General features: G+C 39.1%; 1 protein-coding gene and 1 long non-coding RNA gene across 4 annotated transcripts in view; one reads left to right on the plus strand and one right to left on the minus strand.

Annotated features, from left to right (window-relative positions):
* SLC7A11 (solute carrier family 7 member 11) overlaps nucleotides 1-23214 on the minus strand; it is a 104062-nt gene that overhangs the window by 33537 nt on the left and 47311 nt on the right. The gene's annotated exons all lie outside the window — the stretch shown is intronic.
* On the plus strand, nucleotides 19543-21099 carry LOC125964268 (uncharacterized). Its single transcript, XR_007477127.1, has 2 exons — nucleotides 19543-19617; nucleotides 20754-21099. It is a non-coding gene; the product is annotated as an uncharacterized LOC125964268 (long non-coding RNA).

Consider the following 23214-nt stretch of genomic DNA (forward strand, 5'->3'; position numbering starts at 1 on the left):
TCAAATCCAGTCACATTTCTGACCAGCTGCACAATAAGAAATGGCACAGGTACATATGGAGACATTCAACCCTGACAAATGAACTACTGAAAACTGCCTTCAATATCTGTGACCAACAATGACAAGTCTAATTATTAGAAACCATTTTACTTTGACATCTGGTAGTCAAGGAGACACCAGGGTAATATGGGAATCAGAATAGAAGATGGACAATTGATAAGATTAGAGGCTAACCTGTCCTCACTCACTTCAACCAGATCAGTCCTCTCTTCCTTGTTTTATGTATTGATATACAACTGAAGGGATCCAGCGCTTTCAAACAGTTTTAACATCACTCCACTAGATGCTACAAGCCAAATTATGTCTTTAAATACTATTTTGGGACTCAATGCTGCTTCCTAAACTACGGTTTTCAAACTCTATGAATTGGTTTCATAAAATGCCTATCTACGAATGATTATAGAGGTATGTATGTATGTATATATATATTTGATCCTACAAAGTTGAAAATAATTTTTCACTGCAACAAATCCTATTTATAGGTAATTGAGGGAAACATTTATAGTAGGAAAGGTATAAGGTTGATAGAGGAGCCAACAGCTATGGCCTGGCTTTAATCAAAGTGGTAAATCCGCATGGCTGGGCCCCAGAGAACATGACACAGCAGCTAACGGAGCTGCAGAGAAAGGTGAAGATGAGAAGAAATTGAATGGATGGGTTAAATACCTTTCCAGTTGAGAGAGATGATATGTCATTGACAAGAAAGTGATGATTTTGACTCCTGCTTGGAACAGTTGACAGCTCCCTGCAAAGGTCACAGAGGCCCCCAGAATGGCAGAACCTCCTGTTAAGTTCCCCTCTCCTCTCCTTGGGCTGTCCATTTACAAAGATTCATATTCCCAGCAGAAACGGAAATTTCATTATCTTTCATCTTTCAGCTCAAAAGTTAAACTTTTCAAAAAATAAGCTTTGTGCTTTATTTTATATTTGCTAATGCCTTTTCTTAGACTACAAGGATTCGTAGGCAAATTTCTCCCCAAGGATACTTTAGCAAAGTCAAACACAATGTGCAATGGTTGAGGGACTACCTGCCCCAGAAAGAGAAGTGGTCCCCGCATTCACCCACCCTGTAATTTCCCTTCTCTTTCATATTTTCCCTCAGCCCCATCCCCAAATTCCTATAACCAAGAAAAAAGTGTATATGTACCATCCCAAGTGTAAGTTTTCTTTATGCAACATCTTGTCTCTGATGTTTGCCTTCAGTATTTGTTTTGATTTCATAGAATTATGAACATTCTCTGGACTCCAATCTGAAAGCTGAGTCCAGTCATCTTCCAGTCACTGGCAGGAACCCAGGAGATCACTGGACCTCTCTAGGCATAAACTTCCTCCTTAGTTAAAGAGGGTGCTGAATTAATGAAATCTAACGTCCATTTCTCTTGGAAGTTCATTATTCAATCACTTTAACAAATAAAGCTGATTTTTAAAGACTGTTTAACAATACTTTGAAAACTTAGGTCAGTCCTTGCTCAAGTAACAGAGCATCCTACGGAAGTGCCTGAGTCTGTCCTCTTCTGTCGCTCAGAGGAAAAAAACAGGACACAGATTTCACCAACTCTTCTCCTGGGTCTTGAGGTTATGATCCTATCCTCAATCACGAATACCAGTCCATCACAGTACCTTCATAGTATCAGTCTGGCTGATAGCAGTGATCATTACAGAAGAGCATATAAAGGAAAAGTGGTGAGGGACCTTCAGAATGGCAGAGGAATAAGACATGCAGATCAGCTTCCTCCCCACAGATACACCAGAAATACATCTACGTGTGGAACAACTCCTGCAGAACACCTACTGAACGCTGGCAGAAGACTTCAGACTTCCCGAAAGCTTCCCAAGAAACTCCCCACGTACCTGGCCGTGTGGCTGACAGGGCAGTGATGCTCCGGCCAGGTGTCAGGCCTGTGCCTCGGAGGTGGGAGAGCCGAGGTGAGGACATTGGTCCACCAGAGACCTCCTGGCTCCACATAATGTCGAACGGTGAAAGCTCTCCCAGAGATCTCCATCTCAACGCTAAGACCCAGCTCCACTCAACGACCAGCAAGCTACAGTGCTGGACACCCTATGCCAAACAACTAGCAAGACAGGAACATAGCCCCAACCATTAGCAGAGAGGATGCCTAAAATCATAATAAGGTCACAGGCACCCAAAAACACACCACGGGATGCAGTCCTGCCCACCAGAAAGATGAGATCCAGCCTCACCCACCAGAACACAGGCACTATTCCCCTCCACCAGGAAGCCTACACAACCCACTGAACCAACCTTAGCCACTGGGGGCAGATACCAAAAACAACAGGAACTACGAACCTGCAGCCTGTGAAAAGGAGACCCCAAACACAGTAAGTTAAGCAAAAGGAGAAGACAGAAAAACACACAGCAGATGAAAGAGCAAGGTAAAAACTCACCAGACCAAACAAATGAAGAGGAAATAGGCAGTCTACCTGAAAAAGAATTCAGAGTAATGATAGTAAAGATGATCCAAAATCTTGGAAATAGAATGGAGAAAACACAAGAAACATTTAACAAGGACCTAGGAGAACTAAAGAGCAAACAAACAATGATGAACAATACAATAGATGAAATTAAAAATTCTCTAGAAGGAATCAATAGCAGAATAACTGAGATAGAAGAACGGATAAGTGACCTGGAAGATAAAATGGTGGAAATAACTGTCGGGGAGCAGAATAAAGAAAAAAGAATGAAAAGAATTGAGTACAGTCTCAGAGACCTCCGGGACAACATTAAACACACCAACATTCGAATTATAGGGGTCCCAGAAGAAGAAGAGAAAAAGAAAGAGACTGAGAAAATATTTGAAGAGATTATAGTTGAAAACTTCCCTAATATGGGAAAGGAAACAGTCAATCAAGTCCAGGAAGAGCAGAGAGTGCCATACAGGATAAATCCAAGGAGAAACACGCCAAGACACATATTAATCAAACTATCAAAAATTAAACACAAAGAAAAAATATTAAAAGCAGCAAGGGACAAACAACAAATAACATATAAGGGAATCCCCATAAGGTTAACAGCTGATCTTTTAGCAGAAACTCTACAAGTTAGAAGGGAGTGGCAGGACATATTTAAAGTAATGAAAGGGAAAACCTACAAAAAAGATTACTCTACCCAGAAAGGATCTCATTCATATTCGATGGAGAAATTAAAACCTTTACAGATAAGCAAAACCTAAGAGAATTCAACACCACCAAACCAGCTGTACAACAAACGCTAAAGGAACTTCTCTAGGCAGGAAACACAAGAGAAGGAAAAGACTTACAATAACAAAAACCAAACAATTATGAAAATGGTAATAGGAACATACATATCGATAACTACCTTAAATGTAAATGGATTAAATGTTCCAACCAAAAGACACAGACTGGCTGAATGGATACAAAAACAAGACCTGTATGTATGCTGTCTACAAGAGACCCACTTCAGACTTAGGGACACATACAGACTGAAAAGGAGGGGATGGAAAAAGATATTCCACGCAAAAGGAAATCAAAAGAAAGCTGAAGGAATAATTCTCATATCAGACAAAATAGACTTTAAAATAAAGACTACTACAAGAGACAAAGAAGGACACTACATAATGATCAAGGGATCCATCCAAGAAGATATAATAATTGCAAATATTTATGCACCCAACATAGAGCACCTCAATACATAAGACAAATACTAACAGCCATAAAAGGGGAAATCGACAGTAACACAATGATAGTAGGAGACATGAACACCCCACTTTCACCAATGGACAGATCACCCGAAATGAAAAGTAAATAAGGAAAGACAAGCTTTAAATGATACATTAAACAAGATGGACTTAATTGATATTTATAGGACATTCCATCCAAACACAACAGAATACATTTCTTCTCAAGCACTCATGGAACATTCTCCAGAATAGATCATATCTTGTGTCACATTTCAAGCCTTGGTAAATTTAAGAAAATTGACATCATATAAAGTATCTTTTCCGAACACAATGCTATGAGACTAGATATCAATTACAGGAAAAAATCTGTAAAAAATAGAAACAAATGGAGCTAAACAATACACTATTTAATAACCAAGAGATCACTGAAGAAATGAAAGAGGAAATCAAAAAATACCTAGAAACAAATGACAAGGAAAACACAGTGACCCAAAACCTATGGGATGTAGCAAAAGCAGTTCTAAGAGGGAAGTTTATAGCAATACAATCCTACCTCAAGAAACAAGAAACATCTCAAATAAACAACCTAACCTTACACCTAAAGCAATTAGAGAAAGAAGAACAAAAGAATCCCAAAGTTAGGAGAAGGAAAAAAATCATAAAGATCAGATCAGAAATAAATGAAAAAGAAATGAAGGAAACAATAACAAAGATCAATAAAACTAAAAGCTGGTTCTTTGAGAAGACAAACTAAATTGATAAACCATTAGCCAGACTCATCAAGAAAGAAAGGGAGAGGACTCAAATCAATAGAATTAGAAATGAAAAAGGAGAAGTAACAACTGACACTACAGAAATACAAAGGATCCTGAGAGACTACTACCAGCAACTATATGCCAATAAAATGGACAAACTGGAAGAAATGGAAAAGTTCTTAAAAAGCATAACCTTCCAAGACTGAACCAGGAAGAAACAGAAAATATAAACAGACCAATCACAAGCACTGAAATTGAGACTGTGATTAAAAAATCTTCCAACAAACAAAAGCTGAGGACCAGATGGCTTCACAGGCAAATTCTGTCAAACATTTAGAGAACAGCTAACACCTATCCTTCTCAAACTCTTCCAAAATATAGCAGAGGGAGGAACACTCCCAAACTCATTCTATGAGGCCACCATCACCCTGATACCAAAACCAGACAAAGATGTTACAAAGAAAGAGAACTACAGGCCAACATCACTGATGAACATAGATGCAAATATCCTCAGCAAAATACTAGCAAACAGAATCCAACAGCATATTAAAGGGATCATACACCATGATCAAGTGGGGTTTATCCCAGGAATGCAAAGATTCTTCAATATACGCAAATTAATCAATGTGATAAACCATATTAACAAACTGAAGGAGAAAAACCATATGATCACCTTAATAGAGGCAGAGAAAGCTTTTGACAAAATTCAACACCCGTTTATGATAAAAACCCTCCATAAAGTAGGCACAGAGGGAACTTACCTCAACACAATAAAGGCCATATATGACAAACCCACAGCCAACATCACTCTCAATGGTGAAAAACTGAAACCATTTCCTCTAGGATCAGGAACAAGACAAGGTTGTCTACTCTCACCACTATTATTCAACATAGTTTTGGAAGTTTTAGCCACAGCAATCAGAGAAGAAAAGGAAATAAAAGGAATCCAAATCAGAAAAGAAGAAGTAAAGCTGTCACTGTTTGCAGATGACATGATACTATACATAAAGAATCCTAAAGATGCTACCAGAAAACTACTAGAGCTAATCAATGAATTTGGTAAAGTAGCAGGATACAAAATTAATGCACAGAAATCTCTTGCATTCCTATACACTAACGATGAAAAGTATGAAAGAGTAATTAAAGAAACACCCCCATTTACCATTGCAACAAAAAGAACAAAATACCTAGGAATAAACCTACCTAAGGAGACAAAAGACCTGTATGCAGAAAATTATAAGACAGTGATGAAAGAAATTAAAGATGATACAAACAGATGGAGAGATATATTCTTGGATTGGAAGAATCAACACCGTGAAAATGACTATACTACCCAAAGCAGTCTACAGATTCAATGCCATCCTTATCAAACTATCAATGGCATTTTTCACAGAACTAGAACAAAAAATTTCACAATTTGTATGGAAACACAAAAGACGCCAAATAGCCAGTTCTGAGAAAGAAAAACGGAGCTGGAGGAATCAGGCTCCTGGACTTCAGACTATATTACAAAGCTACAGTAATCAAGACAGTATGGTACTGGCACAAAAACAGAAATATAGATCAATGGAACAGGATAAAAAGCCCAGAAATAAACCCATGCACATATGGTCACCTTATTTTTGATAAAGGAGACAAGGATATACAATGGAGAAAAGGCAGCCTCTTCAATAAGTGGTGCTGGGAAAACTGGACAGCTATATGTAAAAGAATGGAATTAGAACACTCCCTAACACCATACACAAAAATAAATTCAAAAGGGATTAAAGACGTAAATGTAAGGCCAGACACTATCAAACTCTTAGAGGAAAACATAGGCAGAACACTCTGACATAAATCACAGCAAGATCCTTTTTGACCCACCTCCTAGAGAAATGGAAGTAAAAACAAAAATAAACAAATGGGACCTAATGAAACTTAAAAGCTTTTACACAGCAAAGGAAACCATAAATAAGACGAAAAGACAACCTTCAGAATGGGAGAAAATATTTGTAAACGAAGCAACTGACTAAGGATTAATCTCCAAAATATACAAGCAGCTCATGCAGCTTAATAACAAAAAAACAAACAACCCAATCCAAAAATGGGCAGAAGACCTAAATAGACATGTCTCCAAAGAAGATATACAGACTGCCAACAAACACATGAAAGAATGCTCAACATCACTAATCATTAGAGAAATGCAAATCAAAACCACAATGAGGTATCAGCTCACACTGGTCCAAATGGCCATCATCAAAAAATCTACAAACAATAAATGCTGGAGAGGGTGTGGAGAAAAGGGAACCCTCTTACACTGTTGGTGGGAATGTAAATTGATACAGTCACTATGGAGAACAGTATGGAGGTTCCTTAAAAAACTAAAAACAGAACTACCATACAACCCAGCAATCCCACTACTGGGCATATACCCTGAGAAAACCATAATTCAAAAAGAGTCACGTACCACAATGTTCATTGCAGCTCTATTTACAATAGCCAGGACATGGAAGCAACCTAAGTGTCCATCAATAGATGAATGGATAAAGAAGATGTGGCACATATATACAATGGAATATTATTCAGCCATAAAAAGAAACAAAACAAAATTGAGTTATTTGTAGTGAGGTGGATGGACCTAGAGTCTGTCATACAGAGTGAAGTAAGTCAGAAAGGGAAAAACAAATACCGTATGCTAACACATATATATGAAATCTAAGGGAAAAAATGGTTATGAAGAACCTAGGGGCAGGACAGGAATGAAGATGCCGACGTAGAGAATGGACTTGAGGACATGGGGGGTGGGAAAGGTAAGTTGGGACGAAGTAAGAGAGTGGCATGGACTTATATACATTACCAAATGTAAAGTAGATAGCTAGTGGGAAGCAGCCACATAGCACAGGGAGATCAGCTCGGTGCTCTGTGACCACCTAGAGGGGTGGCATAGGGAGGGTGGGAGGGAGACGCAGTGGGAGGAGATATGGGGATATATGTATACATAAAGCTGATTCACTTTGTTATAAAGCAGAAACTAACACACCATTGTAAAGCAATTATATTCCAATAAAGATGTTTAAAAAAAATTTAAAAATAAAGGACAAGTGGTCTGTCCATCCTTCCAGATTCTAAAACAATGTCTGTAGATCAGATCAGACCTCTGGATGCCACAGTACATGGACCACATTATCACAGACACTCATATCTTCTGCCTTTATTTTTTATCAAAACGGTATTGCAAATATATTTTTAAAAATCATATGAATTTTAGGAGGACATCTGTAGTAATATTATTAAGGATATTGTCCTTTATCAGAGTCCTTTATAAAAATTTCATTTCACCTCCGTTTATCAAATATCTTCTTTATGCTAGACATTATTGTAAGTTAAGTGATAAAGACATCAACTACAAATGAAAACTCACTTGCTCGTGGAATCTAAAATTCAAACAGGATAAGACATGGAGCTCCCTGCTCTGATTCTTCACGTGATCATCTCATTCCTTTCACTTAGGCTTAAATCAAAAGTCTCCTCCTCAGAGAAATCTCCCCTCCTTTTCTAAGTATGCCCCACGACCCCTGTACTCCTCATTCTCTACTATTTTTAATGTGAGGAAAACAAAACCAAACATTTTCTAACTTCAACAGTCTTCTCAAATATCTTTACATATTAATACTCACCAAATTCTATGGAGAAATTAAGGATATTCAACTGAGCACGTAATGTGGCCTGAAAATATATCCTCTAAATCTCTAGGGCAAATTTTTGTTTTTTTTTTTTTTGCGGTACGCGGGCCTCTCACTCTTGTGGCCTCTCCCGTTGCGGAGCACAGGCTCCGGACGCGCAGGCTCAGCGGCCATGGCTCACAGGCCCAGCCGCTCCACGGCATGTGGGATCTTCCCGGACCAGGGCACGAACCCGTGTCCCCTGCATCGGCAGGCGGACTCTCAACCACTGCGCCACCAGGGAAGCCCTAGGGCAAATATTTTTGAGAGGAGTTGTCAGAACTGTTTGCCACCCTTAAGGATAATTTCTGCTTTTTATTAGCTTGTAATCACACATGGAAAGAGTTCCTGACCTCTTTGGCCTCTGTTATTTATTTATCTATTTATTTTTTGCTTTTTTATCAAACCTTTTATTTGTAAGACATGTTTTATTTTATTTGTAGGACATGTTCTAAAAGAAATAGTTCATTAAAACAGGGAGAGAAGATAACTACTTTGGAAAATATAACTTGGGATTAAAATAATTAAAACAGAAGTGTGTTTATAATAGTGGTGAAAAGACTCACAAAACTTACCAAATTTAAATCACTTCAACCAAACTAAGCTATCGTTTTGACTCTTCCTTTTACATTATTTTCATAGCTTTGAGGTAAATCTGTACAAACCTCCCAAAAGAAGACTTTAAAAAAATAAATAAATGGAAGCAGCAAAGAGGAAAAAGGAAATAAAAGGTTAAGAGGCAGCTTTAACAGAGAAAAGGAATGTTTATTCCATCAAAACCTCATGTGAATTCTAAATTATTAAATCTCTGAGAACACCTGACTTATGAACAGGATAACATGGCCCCTAGCCAAAATCATTTTTAATAAAAATCAGGAAACCTCCTGAAGTTCATCTCAGATTTAATATCAAATGCAGCAGCCGCACATGAACATCTCCCCATAAAACACGAACAAACACAGCACGGCACAGTCAGCTGGCCGCCATCGGCAGGGAATCAAGAGTACAAACAAACAGGGTGTCCGAACCATGGAAGGGATCAGGCCTCACAACCTGGGGGGAGAAGCCAATGGAAATGGAACACAGACTAAAATGACGTCATTGAGGAAGGAAAAGGGCACAAGGGAGACTCATTTCTAAATACACAATAGCAGCTGACTCACTCTTGGTCAAAGCACTGAGGTTCTCGATTGACTATTCGATCGAGAGAGCAACACAGTTGTGTCTTGAGTTGATTTCTGTGCATACATTTGGAATATACCAAATGAACTGGAACAGCATGAGAAAACAAATGCTAGAAATGACATAATCCAATATTGCCATTCTCATTTTGTAAGAAAAGTAGCAAATGTCTAAGAGACGCATAAAACATGATTCAAATATTTTCCAACAGATGTTTGGTTCAATCATAAGAAGGATATCAAGGAAAAAACTTATTCTGTCTAATGTATGTTGCTTAGGAATTGTGTTTTATTACCATGTTAATAATCTATGTAGCAAAGGATTATTTCTCAGGAATATAAACTCAACTATTTGGATACCTACATAATAATTAAATTCATTCATATTTAATCCCTTACAGGGCAGTTTCACCAATTACAAGGACCATAAAGAAATAATTTTTTTGCATGTTTCCATTGATATTTCCACTAATATTTCGGCATTTGGTATTTTGTTTAAAAATATTCTGGAAAATAGAAAATCATTATAAAAGGTGCTTCATTAGTAGAGCTTAGAGGTTAAAAAAGAAAGGCTGAAAGGGGAAAAAAGTAAGACTACTATTATCAGAAGATATCTTGTAGCTTACTTTAATTAGTTAGTATTTTTAAAATCTGATAGAAGTAAAAGAAGAAACCAATTAACCATAATATAACCAATATACAGAAGTCAACAATTAACCACAGTACACAGCAAAAGAAATTTCTGGAGTACAAAGGATTTAGACATATATGAAGAATATATCTTTATACGATACAGATTATGAGATAACACTACCAAGATAATCTGAAAAACTATGAGCTTTAAACTGCAAAGCACTGTATAGATTCTCTTCCTATGCATGAAAAGCTGAGAGTAAAACCTGCCTTCATACAAATAAGTTATACTCAACGTTGATTTATTTAGAGAAAAAGAATAATACTTCAGGCTACCTTTCCCTCCAGATTAAAGCGTATTAAAACTTTTAATAATAAAAGTTGTATAGTAATTGGCTGATATATCAATAGAAAGATAAGTGGAGCAGAATAGATTACCTTGAAACAAAATCTAGTATATGACATAAAAACTTAGTACATAATATGATGTGTAGTAAGTATTATAAATTAAGTAAATACCATAAGCTAAGTGGTATTATGACTGTTCAATAAATGATGGGCTATTGGGAAATTTGGGGGGAAATCAAGAGCTTACACTGGATGGATCATACTCAAAGAAGTCCATTCCAGATAAGATTAAAAGTTTAATGGGAGGGTTTCCCTGGTGGCGCAGTGGTTGAGAGTCCGCCTGCCGATGCAGGGGACACGGGTTCGAGCCCCGGTCCGGGAAGATCCCACATGCCGTGGAGCAGCTAGGCCCGTTAAGTTTAATGGGAAAAGAAATCAGGGAAAAACAAACAAATAAAATATGAGTGAGATTTAAATGATCTAGGGATGTAGAAAGATTTATGGTATAAAAGCAATATATGGAAAAATTTTTAAATGGTTACCTTTAAATGTAGTAGTTAAATTTAAATATCTAACTTATTAATTACTATATTTAAATTTAAAGTTCTATAAGCTGAATCATAAAGAAAAATTTAGTTACATGAAAAACTGATGAAATGTTTACAAAAAATATAGGATATAAAGAATAAGAGCTTCCCTGGTGGCGCAGTGGTTGAGAGTCCGCCTGCCGATGCAGGGGACGCGGGTTCATGCCCCAGGTCCAGGAGGATCCCACATGCCGCGGAGCGGCTGGGCCCGTGAGCCATGGCTGCGCGTCCGGAGCCTGTGCTCCGCAATGGGAGAGGCCAGAACAGTGAGAGGCCCGCGTACCACAAAAGAAAAAGAAAAAAAAAAGAATAAGTGCCTATGATCTACAAAGAATTCTGCTGAATCGTGAATATTCGTGCCCCCACACACAGTTACTAGACATGGGAGACGTATTAAGCCTCACGCATGACCAAAAACTGCAAATGAGGTATAATTTTTGCTTTCAGTTAACAAAGGTTTTTGTTAATGATGACACACACTGATTAAATATTCTTTTTTTTTTTTTTTGCGGTACGCGGGCCTCCCACTGTTGTGGCCTCTCCCGTTGCGGAGCACAGGCTCCGGACGCGCAGGCTCAGCGGCCACGGCTCATGGGCCCAGCCGCTTCACAGCATGTGGGATCTTCCCGGACCGGAGCACGAACCCCACGTCCCCTGCATCAGCAGGTGGACTCTCAACCACTGCGCCACCAGGGAATCCCTGATTAAATATTCTTAATTATCACTGATGGCAAAGGAAACTGATATACCCATTTTGTAAAGCAACTTGGTAATACAGAAAGAGACTTTTTAGAAGTTCATTGCCTTTGACATAGTAATTCTCTTTCATCAATCTTCTCAGAAAATCATTGAATATGTACAAAGACTTATATATTAAATGAGTAACACAGCATTATTAGATTAAGAAAAATTGGAAACATTTTCAATGCCTAACAGGAAAACAAGTAAATAATGGTACACCTACCCAATGAAATATTATACCATTAAAAATGGTGTTTACTTAGATTTTAAAGATCTAGGAAAATCTAATGAAATGACATGAAATGAAAAAAGGATAGATCTAGATGAACAGGAAGAGCTAGAGCTAAGCTCAAGATACAGCACATCTAGATGGCAGAGCAGATTTTAGGGTACCTTCAAACTGCTAGGGATGCAGCAATGAATGACACAGGAGAAACTGACAATAAATAAGCAAACAAGTAAATACATACTAGATATAATGCCAAGGTTATGAAGAAAAATGCATATGTACATTCATCTCAAGTAATATAATGCAATACACACATGCATGGCACAAATACACACACATATATACACGAATGTGAAAAAAATCAACAATAACAATGAGTACTTTCATTTGATCTGATTATGAGAAGATAGGTGACTTTAATTTTCTTCTACATTTTTTTTTTTTGCGGTACGCGGGCCCCTCAGTGCTGTGGCCTCTCCCATTGCGGAGCACAGGCTCTGGACGCGCAGGCTCAGCGGCCATGGCTCACGGGCCCAGCCACTCCGCGGCATATGGGATCTTCCCAGACCGGGGCACGAACCCGTGTCCCCTGCATCAGCAGGCGGACTCTCAACCACTGCGCCACCAGGGAAGCCCTCTTCTACATATTTTTGAATATTCTAAACTTTGATCATCTAGTATTATTAAGAGAAAGGGGGAAAGGCTACATATTGTTATTGAAAATACTGAAAATCATAAAGTTTGACTTTGACTTTTCCTGGTAGGGGACAGAAGCCATAGAAAGTAATTTTCCTTTCTATCTCTCGACTAAATCATTTGACTACAACTAGAGATGGCGAATTGTGTCCTAGCCATTTAAAAAATGGAATAAGCAAGGTGTGTCTATTAGGAGAAATATGAGAATGAAATAACCAGGATAGCCTGTGCTCCTAGGTGCCCCTCGATCAGCCATGTGGAGCTGTGAGGCCAGGCTGAGAGGTGAGGGACTTTTGGGAGGAGTCGCGATAGAAATGGCAATGGCAGGAACAGAATTAACACTATCTTTTAGAGAACAGGAAACTGCCGCTCTGTTCAGTTCCTGACGTGCATCATAAACTTGACGGTTTGAAAGCACCTACGTATCCAAGCAGAAGCTCTCTCGCTCGCTGCCGTTCAGAGTTCAGGCTGTGGCTTGGCAGCAAGACAAATAGCTTCGTGGCCCAGACAGAGACGTCACTGAGTTCAATTTGCAGCTGCTCTGCCCCCACCTTTGCTACTTGCTCCACCCTCCATCCTCGGCAAGAGTGCACGGCATTATGGGGATCAAATAGCCAAACACTTACATACATTTAAGACACATTTAACCTTTCCTCCATCAGACCCTGAGCAGCTACAAAACAGCCTTTTAGAATCATGACCTCCTCTTGCTATCTACCTCATTCATTTCTTTTGTCATTTTCTGGCTAAAAAAAAAAAATTAATTGCATCTTCTATCTCAATTTCTCTTTTGCCTGCCTCAGGCCAGAATACAGGAAGGGAGGTTTTGATTGTTTGACAATATCAAGACAGGGAAATTAAATATTGTCCCCTCCCCCAGAGACAGCAGAACTATTTTAAGAAGCAGTCTCTCTGTAAAGATGTTAGAGAAAATAAAAAGCAACTATTTCCTGAGAAGAGCCTAACATTTTAGCATTTCCTAATCATCAAATTTCTGTTTTAATCTTGTAACTAAAAGACCTTCAATAAACGACCTGGAATAGAATACTTAATTCAAGTTAGCCTGGGACCTCTTTCATTATGTGTGTGAACAACAGTTGTAGAAAATCAAATGCAGGCAAATGTTAATGCTTTTACACATTTTTAAAAGCAGTTCTGTGGTCTTCTCAAATGACGTACAGGTCACGCCTAATGATTACATTCTCCTCCCAGCTAATTTCAAGGCTACGATCTCGCCCTAGCCATCTCTCTTAGATGTGCGTTCAAACAACATTAAGTATTTAGAAAGAGGACTGGAAAGGGTTCAGGATTTTAACTCGTAAATATAGACAAATTAATCTATCTCTATGACTTTGATTCTTTTATCTTTACAAAGAAAGGGTTGTGAAATTTGATGGCCACTTCCCCTCCAATTCTAACACCCCAGGCCTTTGTGATTTATTTTCCCAAGGTCAAGTTCGTTGTGTTGTTAACTGTGACAGTGAGTTAGTCTAATAAACTAGGCCACCCAATGCCAATGTGTGAATGGAAGAAGGTAAATGGGTGGAGAAGTATCTGTACACAGAGGTAACATGAAAATTGAAACAATTTAGACCTTTAGAGACATTATTACATCCTTTGCGATCTATCCATGAGAGAATGACCATGATGGTAGAATGTTGGGGAGGAAGAAAAAATGGCATCATGAAAGGCCAACAGGTGAGACACTTTGGATGAGGTGGGACATGAAATGCCTATAAAAAGCACTGTGTGATGGGTAACCTACCAGGTTCTAGAAATGACTGTTTATAAAGCCATGAATTATAATCTTTAGTCTCTTTCTCATTTTATGATATATGACTATATATTATAAGCCTTACTTTTCCACATATTATGAAATATTTGAGTGCTATGCTATAGACTTAATTTCATAAACTATCTCCCATATAATATTGTATATCTCACCATGTAAAACAGTGGCCTCTGTATTTCATCACTGCATTCTCAACTAATTTGCTTTGGTATTGATTACTGTTAAGCTTTGGGCAGTTCTATTTGTTCCATATGTAAAATTTTAAGAAAGAGAGAGAATACAAGGAAAGAGGAAACTTAGAATACGGCACAGCAGTGAACAGTCAGTTGGGAAAATCATTTGATTTTTAAAAGCTATGAGCTGGTCTCCTTAGAAAATGAATGAAATACTATATGTTTTTGGAAAACAACCTCCAAATTCAAAGATTAGAAATGCCTAACTCTGAGACTGAGATAATTTCTGCCTCCCATGGCAAAGTGTTTCAGAAAGTGTGTCTTTTACCTTGTCATAATGGATCGCAAACCCAACACTTAAGCAGGACAGAAGAGAAATACTTTGCCCAAGTTTACAAATCCTGATCTGATAATCCCTATTGGATTACAAATGAGCTAATGACATGATGTTTGATGACAACAATGAAAAGTAAGTTGACTACCATTAAATAAGCATCTATTATGAGCAAAATAATGTCAGACACATTAGTATATTATTTCTAATTCTCACCAAAACTCTGAAAGATAAGCATTAGAATACCCACTTAATAGTTGGGTAAAGGAATGCATATACACTCTTGAAAGTTATTACCAAAATCTCTCTCTCTTTCTTTCTAACTCTCTCTCCCTCTCCTTCTCTCTCTCTTTCTCTCTCTCTCTCTCATTCTTTAGGTAGGCAGTATAAAATTATAAATAAATCAATAATTCTAATTGGATTATTGGAAATGTCTTATGCTTAAAGTAGTAGACCTATCAGAGAAGATACCTCCCTGCATAAGTAATTCCCTCATAATACATGCTTAGACTCTTGAGAAAAATAAACACAGTAAAAGGTTACTAGGAACATCCTGTACCACTTTATAGACCATTTTATGCCTTCTGTAGGCATATATGATAAAAATAGTAAACAGGACCTAGGATTCATCATCAGAGATTACTGATCATCCTAACAAGTGTATTAGCATCTATATTCCTCCTGGAACACGCCACGTATCATAAGATCCTGTACTTAAGGTCACCCCACTGCATCAGATTCCACAACTTGGACTAACCCTAGATCTTCAGATCTAATAATTAAGTTTCCACATAGAGAGGTGCCAATCTGGCTTTATTCCCCCCCCCCCCGCATTTGTCCATCCAAATTTCTTACCATTTTCTGAAATAACTCGAAAAACTTTAGTCCTGTCTGATCTCCAAATCTTCATGAAATCTAGAAACTGGTCACAGAATCCCTTTCTCTGTGTCTGTGTACTTGACACTTTTTCTTCCTGAGATAGATCTTGTAAGTTTCATCCCTTCGCCATGCTTCTACTTGTCAAACTAGGTACTTGTGTGTCACCTACAAGAATCATAGAACATACTAGCGTTGACAGAAAACTCAGAATTTGCTACTCTACCATTCCTTTTCTGCAGATGAAAACTCAGCAGCTCAGAGGGGATAAAGGATGTAGCTAACGTCACAAAATTAAACATTTTCAGAAGCGGAACTAGAACCTTACTCACTCACTCCAAGCTCAGAGCTCTTTCTACAACACCAGTGTGAATCTCACTGTGGCTGGCAGTGCCAATTACCTCCCAGCACAACTCTTGTCCTGTACTGGCATAGCTATTTCCCCAGAGCTAGAAGCAAACTTAGGCAACGGTCTCTCCCTTTTCAACCTGAATAAAGAACTGTGGCTAAATTATAACCCCTTCTATCTCTATTTTGAGAATTCCAATGCTTAACCAAATTCTCTTATGTCAACACATTTGCATATAAATTTTATTCTAAAATGAGCTCTCTTCTCATTTAATCTCACTTGCTCTCCTACTGGCACGGAGAATAAATGATACCACCTTCTTCATTCATTCATTCAAAAAAAGACAACTCTGTATATTTTCGAAGAGTTATGTGAAGGCTACGTTGACTCACTCCTTTTCTCTGAGCAGTCTGTTTAGTCCGTATCTTTAAGCTAGGACAGTGTAGAGATTATGGTGCTATTTCCTAGAATTTTCTGCCACGTAATTTGTCACCGTGTCTGACTCCAGCAATGGTTCAAGTACAGGAAACAATTACGTTTTCTGAGATACTTGCTTTAATTAAAAATAAACTTATAAAAGATTGAAATGTGACTTCTTGGACGGTAACTCTCTTTAAACTGTATATATGTCACAAAAAGAAAATCCACTGGTTGTGCCATTGGGGTCATCTTCCCCAAGCACTGCTTCACATATACCAAAAACATACAACATACCTGCACCCGTCCCATCCCACGGGCTCCTGGATCAGTTCCTAAACTCCTGTAATGGAAGCTAAGGCTCACCCCATGCGAGCACCCACATCTTAATTACCCCCGTGTCTTCTATTCCTTGTCACAATCTTTTGCTTTAGCTACAGGAGTCTACAGAGTTTTCCCTGAAACCACTGAACAGCTCCACGGCTTTGTGCATGCCCATCCCCTATCTGAGATGCCTTTACTTCTCTAGTCTACCTTTCTAGGTTCTGCCCTTCTCCCAACTTCCTCTTCCACAGCCAAGTTACTTCCTTAGTCAGCCATTACACCACCTTGCATAGCCATGGATCATTTCTGCTCTGCCTCCCAAAGAGAACAACTGGCATTTGGAAAGAGCTCTGATGGATGGATCTAGAGGTGATCGTATCAAGCAAAGTAAGTCCGAAAGAGAAAAGTACCATATGATATCGCTTATACTTGGAATCTAAAATATGACACAAACGAACTTCTCTATGAAACAGAAACAGATTCACAGATTTAGAGAACAGACGTTTGGTTGCCAGGGCAGTGTGGGTGGGTGGCGATTGGAGGGATGGAGTGGGAGTTTGGGATTAGCAGATGCAGACTGTGATATACAGAATGGATAAACATCAAGGTCCTACTGTAGAGCACAGGGAACTACATTCAATATCCTATAATAAACCATAATGGAAAAGAATATGAAAAAGAATAGATACATACACACACACACATACATATATACACATACATATGTATAAGTGAATCACTTTGCTGTATACCAGAAACTAACACAACATTGTAAATTGATTATACTTTAATAAAAAAAAAGAAAAAGAAAATACAATCTCTGGAGCCAGACAAATAGTCCATGCGTTATGTCTAACATGGATTATAATCCTCATTTCCTCACATACTAATTACATGGCTGTGAGGAGTGAATTCACCTCTATGCACTTTCTCAACTGAAGAATGGAAATAAAACACATCATATTTTCAAAAATAATGAAGTGCTACCCTGTCATCCATCTCTTACTCAGATAACAAGTATCATTTATATTTTTAATAATGCATTTTTAAATTAGACAGAAATTCATTAAAAAAATCATTTGGGGCTAAACTAACACTTGTATTCTCCTGTTGTGTACCAATTCTATAGCTTCTTTCCTAGAAATAAAAATAACAATTTCAATACATGATACCAGCCACTCAGATCAAGACCTTGTTTGTCAGATTTCATAAAGGAGTTTCTTGGTAAGACAGTGAGCCTAAAAATAGGTGACTGAAGCGGAAGTACAAATAGTCCATCCATTATAGCAGCACCACTGGCCAACAGTGTGACGTGGGCAGTATGGGTGTGGCTATGCAAATATTGGTTCAGAAGGAAAAAAAAACCTGCCAAGAAATTCATTCTGATTATGATGCGTGAGCATATTACCACCTGAGGGAGGTTAGAGACTATTAAATAAAAAGCAGTTCTCATCATCTTCTGAACCTTTTAACTACCGATAATTGGGTACTTTGCTGATGGTGCAGAACAACTTTTCAAATTGATTAATAAGTCATGTGTGTTGAAAAGGCAGCCCCGTTCATAAGACAATTATGCTAATCCTCTCATTTTTTCCAAAGATTATGAAATATTCTAATCTTTGAAGAACATAGGTTTGGGCTGCAGATGGGTTTGTATATCACTTGTCAGGCTCATTAACATTTTTGATTCTCACATATTTTATCCTCACAACCCCATGAGAACTGCAATATAGGGATTATTACCCTCTATTTAAAAGGGGTAAACAAAGATTCAGAAGCAATTTAGAGGTCTGCCCAAGGTCAAACATCTAGTTAAGAGGAGACAGCATTAGAATGTTTATTTTCTGAACAAGTGCTATTTTCAAAGACTCAGTAAGTATTTTTATAGTTCACAAAAGCGAAGGAAAATGTCGCTTTACTGGAAAGTCTCCACTTCACTGGGTTCATTTTAGATGTTTACATTATTGGTCATACAGCTTTAGCTTGCACCTTCACGAACTCCAAAGTGGCTCATTTTCCCGAGTTGGTCGGTAAGCTGAGTCAGTGTTTGAATACGACTAGAACTAAATTACCAAAATTACTTCAGTGCATGGCGCGCACACAGATAACGGCCTAGACGCATCTTGTCTCTGCCCATAAGGAACAATGTGGGATATTATTCTATTTTTGTGAGACTCTTAAACAACACTGTTTCATGAATGAATGAATACCACGCAGCAGTCCACAAACTAGATATCAGGGGGTCTAAGAAGTTTTTCACCAATTGTAACCCAGAACGTAAAACTTAGTTACGAGCCGCCTGTTGGGTACAATCATTAACTTTCCAATTCAGGAATAGAGAAGGGTAGCTCATTTGCATAAAGCAGAATATGGAGGAGGGGACCTACTAAAGTGTGAACTAAAAAGCGGGAGACAATCTAATGACTGACTTACTACTTCTAATTGCAGGAGGTGCTTCCTTTCAGATAAGAGGATTCTAACTCTGCGACCTCTGGTGTATGAGAAATTCAATGACATTTGGGTTGTACCTATTTAGTCAAGACATTCGGCTCACCCTATGCATGCCAGCCAGCCAACAATTTATCAAAGTTTGAAATGGTTACAGAAATTAGCAGGTTGGGGGGCGGAGTCAAGATGGCGTAGTAGGAGGACATGGAATTCGCATCTCTGCGAATCACCTCGCAGCACAACTAGGGCACCCACCAGGCACCGGTGGAGGACCACAGACACCTAAGGGGATGGGAGGAACCCCCAGCGACTGGGTAGGACGTGGGGAGTACGGGGAGTGAAGGGGGAGGAGAAGTGGAGGTGGGATGGGACTGGTCCCCCTGAGGGGCGGCTGGGGGAGGGGTAGGGATCCCACGCCTGAAGGGGTAAATTGGGGAACCACTGGGAGGTCAGAGGGTACAAAGGGAGTGTGGCCAGGTTTCCCCTGCCCACTTGGGCCCCCAGGAATCTGCTGAGATCCCAGGCCTGATCCTCTGCCCACCAGGGCCCCTCCAGCCGTGCAGGTCCTGAGGGAGTGGGAGGGAGGGAAGGGGGAGCAAAAGTAAAGGCCGGACCTCTGGGACCGGCACCCTTGAGGGGCGGCTGGGGGAGGGGAGGAGTTCCTACACTCAGCAGGACCCACCCACAGTTAGGGTTCCAGCGGGGACTGGGGAGACCCTGGGGGAGAACTGGGGGTGAGGGGGCATGGAGGAACGGAGGGGAACACAGCCAGCGCTTTCCCTGTCCACTTAGGCACGGGGGAGACTGTTGGGGTCCACGGCGTAATCCTCTGCCCTCGGAGCCTCCCTTCTACCGAGAGCCCAAGCCCCGCCCCTACACCCCAACCCAGGGCCCTCTACACTCGGAGACACGCCCCCCCCACCCAGACCCCCTCCAACGCACTGGGCCTAAACCCCACCCACACAGCCTCACCCAGGGCCTTACCTCCAAACTCTGGAACTCCACACTCCAGAGGCCCCCCTTTGGACGTGCTGCCTCTCCGCTTCTGGGCAGGTCTTAAGCAGGGGTCCCCTCCTAGGCCCTAACCCCCAGGGCCTTTTCCGGCTACGTGGGTCCTGAGACTACAACCCCGCCCCCACCCCCACCCCCGCCTAGATCCTGTCCCACCCGAAACCCCGCCCCTGCTTAACTTCCACCCCCGCCTAAACTCCACCCCCCACAGCCAAAGATTTTTTTTTTTCTTTTTTCCTCTTTTAGATTGGGATTCTGTTTTACCTTGTTATTGATTCATTGTTGTTGATTCATTTATATTTTTATTTTTTCTAATAAATCTTTTAGTTTTCTAATTTTATTTTATTCTTTATACTTTGTTATTGTTCTGCTCCTTTTGGCTTGTTCCCCTTTTTCTTTTTTTCTTTTTTCTGTGTGGTTTTGCTTTACCTTGCTGCAGTTGTTTCAATTATATTTTTATTTTTCCTAATATATTTTTTATCTTTCTAATTTTATTTTCTTTTTTATTCTTTGTTATTGTACTGCTCTTTTTTTTCTTTTCCTTTTTTCCACGTCATTTGGCTTGCGGGATCTTGGTTCCCGGGCTGGAGGTCGGGCCCGAGCTCCTGTGGTAGGAGCTCCGAGTCCAAACCACTAGACTAACAGAGAACCTCAGGTCCCTGGGAATATTAATCGGACTGAGGCCTCCCGGAGGTCCTCATCTCAGCACCACGAACTGGCTCTATCCAACTACCTGCAAACTCCAGTGCTGGACGCCTCAGGCCAAACAACCAGTAACACAGCAACCAGTAACACAGGAATACAACCCTACCCATCAGAAAAAAAAGAAAAGAAACGACAAAAAAATATGTTACAGACTAAAGATCAAGGTAAAAACCTACAAGAACAAATAAATGAAGATGAAATAGGCAATCTACCTGAAAAAGAATTCAGAGTAATGAGAGTAAAGATGATCCAAAATCTTGGAAACAGAATGGAGAAAATATAAGAAACATTTAACAAGGATCTAGAAGAACTAAGGAGCAAACAAACAATGATGAACAACACAGTAACTGAAATTAAAAATACTCTAGAAGGAAACAGTAGCAGAATAACTGAGGCAGAAGAACGGATAAGTGAGATGGAAGATAAAATGGTGGAAATAACTGCTGGGGAGCAGAATAAAGAAAAAAGAATGAAAAGAATTGAGGACAGTCTCAGAGACCTCTGCGACAACAGTAAACACACCAACATTCGAATTACAAGGGTCCCAGAGGAAGAGAAAAAGAAAGGGTCTGAGAAAATATTTGAAGAGATTATAGTGGAAAACTTCCCTAACATGGGAAAGGAACTAGTCAATCAAGTCCAGAAAGCACAGAGGGTCCCATACATGATAAACCCAAAGAGGAACATGCTGAGACACATATTAATCAAACTATCAAAATTTAAATACAAAGAAAAAATATTAAAAGCAGCAAAGGAAAAGCAATAAATAACATACAAGGGAATCCCCATAAGGTTAACAGCTGATCTTTCAGCAGAAACTCTACAAGTCAGAAGGGAGGGGCAGGACATATTTAAAGTGATGAAAGGGAAAAACCTACAACCAAGATTACTCTACTCGACAAGGATCTCATTCAGATTCAATGGAGAAATCAAAAGCTTTACAGACAAGCAGAAGCTATGAGAATTCAGCACCACCAAACCAGCTTTACAACAAATGCTAAAGGAACTTCTCTAAGCCGGAAACACAAGGGAAGAAAAAGACCCACAAAAACAAACCCAAATCAATTAAGAAAATGGTAATAGAAACATACATATCAATACTCACCTTGAACGTAAATGTATTAAATGCTCCAACCAAAAGACACAGACTGGCTGAATGGATAAAAAACAAGACCCTTATATATGCTGTCCAGAAGAGACCCACTTCAGACCTAGGGACACCTACAGACTGAAAGTGAGGTGATGGAAAAAGATATTCCATGCAAATGGAAGTCACAAGAAAGTTGGAGTAGCAATACTCATATCAGATAAAATAGACTTTAAAATAAAGAGATAAGGAAGGACATTACATAATGATCAAGGAACAAATACAAGAAGAAACCATAACAATTATATATATATTTATGCACCCAACAGTAGGAGCAACCTCAATACATAAGGCAAATGCTAACAGCCATAAGAGGAGAAATTGACTGTAACATGATAATAGTGGGGGATTTTAACACCCCACTAACACCAAGAAACAGATCATCCAGACAGAAAATAAATAAAGAAACACAAGATTTAAATGACACAATAGACCGGATAGACTTAATTGAGATTTTCAGGACATTTCACACTAAAGTGAAGAATACACTTTCTTCTCAGGTGCACACAGAACGTTCTCCAGGACAGATCACATCTGGGTCACAAATCAAGCCTTGGAAAATTTAAGGAAACTGAAATCTTATCAAGCATCTTTTCCAACCTCAACACTGTGAGATTAGAAATCAACTACAGGAAGAAAAAGAGTAAAAAACACAAATACATGGAGGCTAAACAGTGCACTGCTAAATAACCAAGAGATCACTGAGGAAATCAAAAAATACCTAGAAACAAATGACAACAAAAACATGATGATCCAAAACCTATAGGATGCAGCAAAAGCAGTTTTAAGAGGGAAGTTCATAGCAATTGAAGCTCACCTCAAGAAACAAGAAACATCTCAAATAAACAACCTAACCTTACACCTAAAGCAACTAAAAAAGAACAAAGAAAACCCTAAGTTAGTAGATGGAAAGAAATCATAAAGATCAGAGCAGAAATAAATGAAATAAAAACAAAGAAGACAATAGCAAAGATCAATAAAACTAAAAGCTGGTTCTTTGAGAAGAAAAACAAAATTGATAAACCTTTAGCCACACTCATCAAGAAAA

Source organism: Orcinus orca, chromosome 4 (genome assembly GCF_937001465.1).
Source record: "Orcinus orca chromosome 4, mOrcOrc1.1, whole genome shotgun sequence".
In the NCBI taxonomy this organism is placed as follows: domain Eukaryota; kingdom Metazoa; phylum Chordata; class Mammalia; order Artiodactyla; family Delphinidae; genus Orcinus; species Orcinus orca.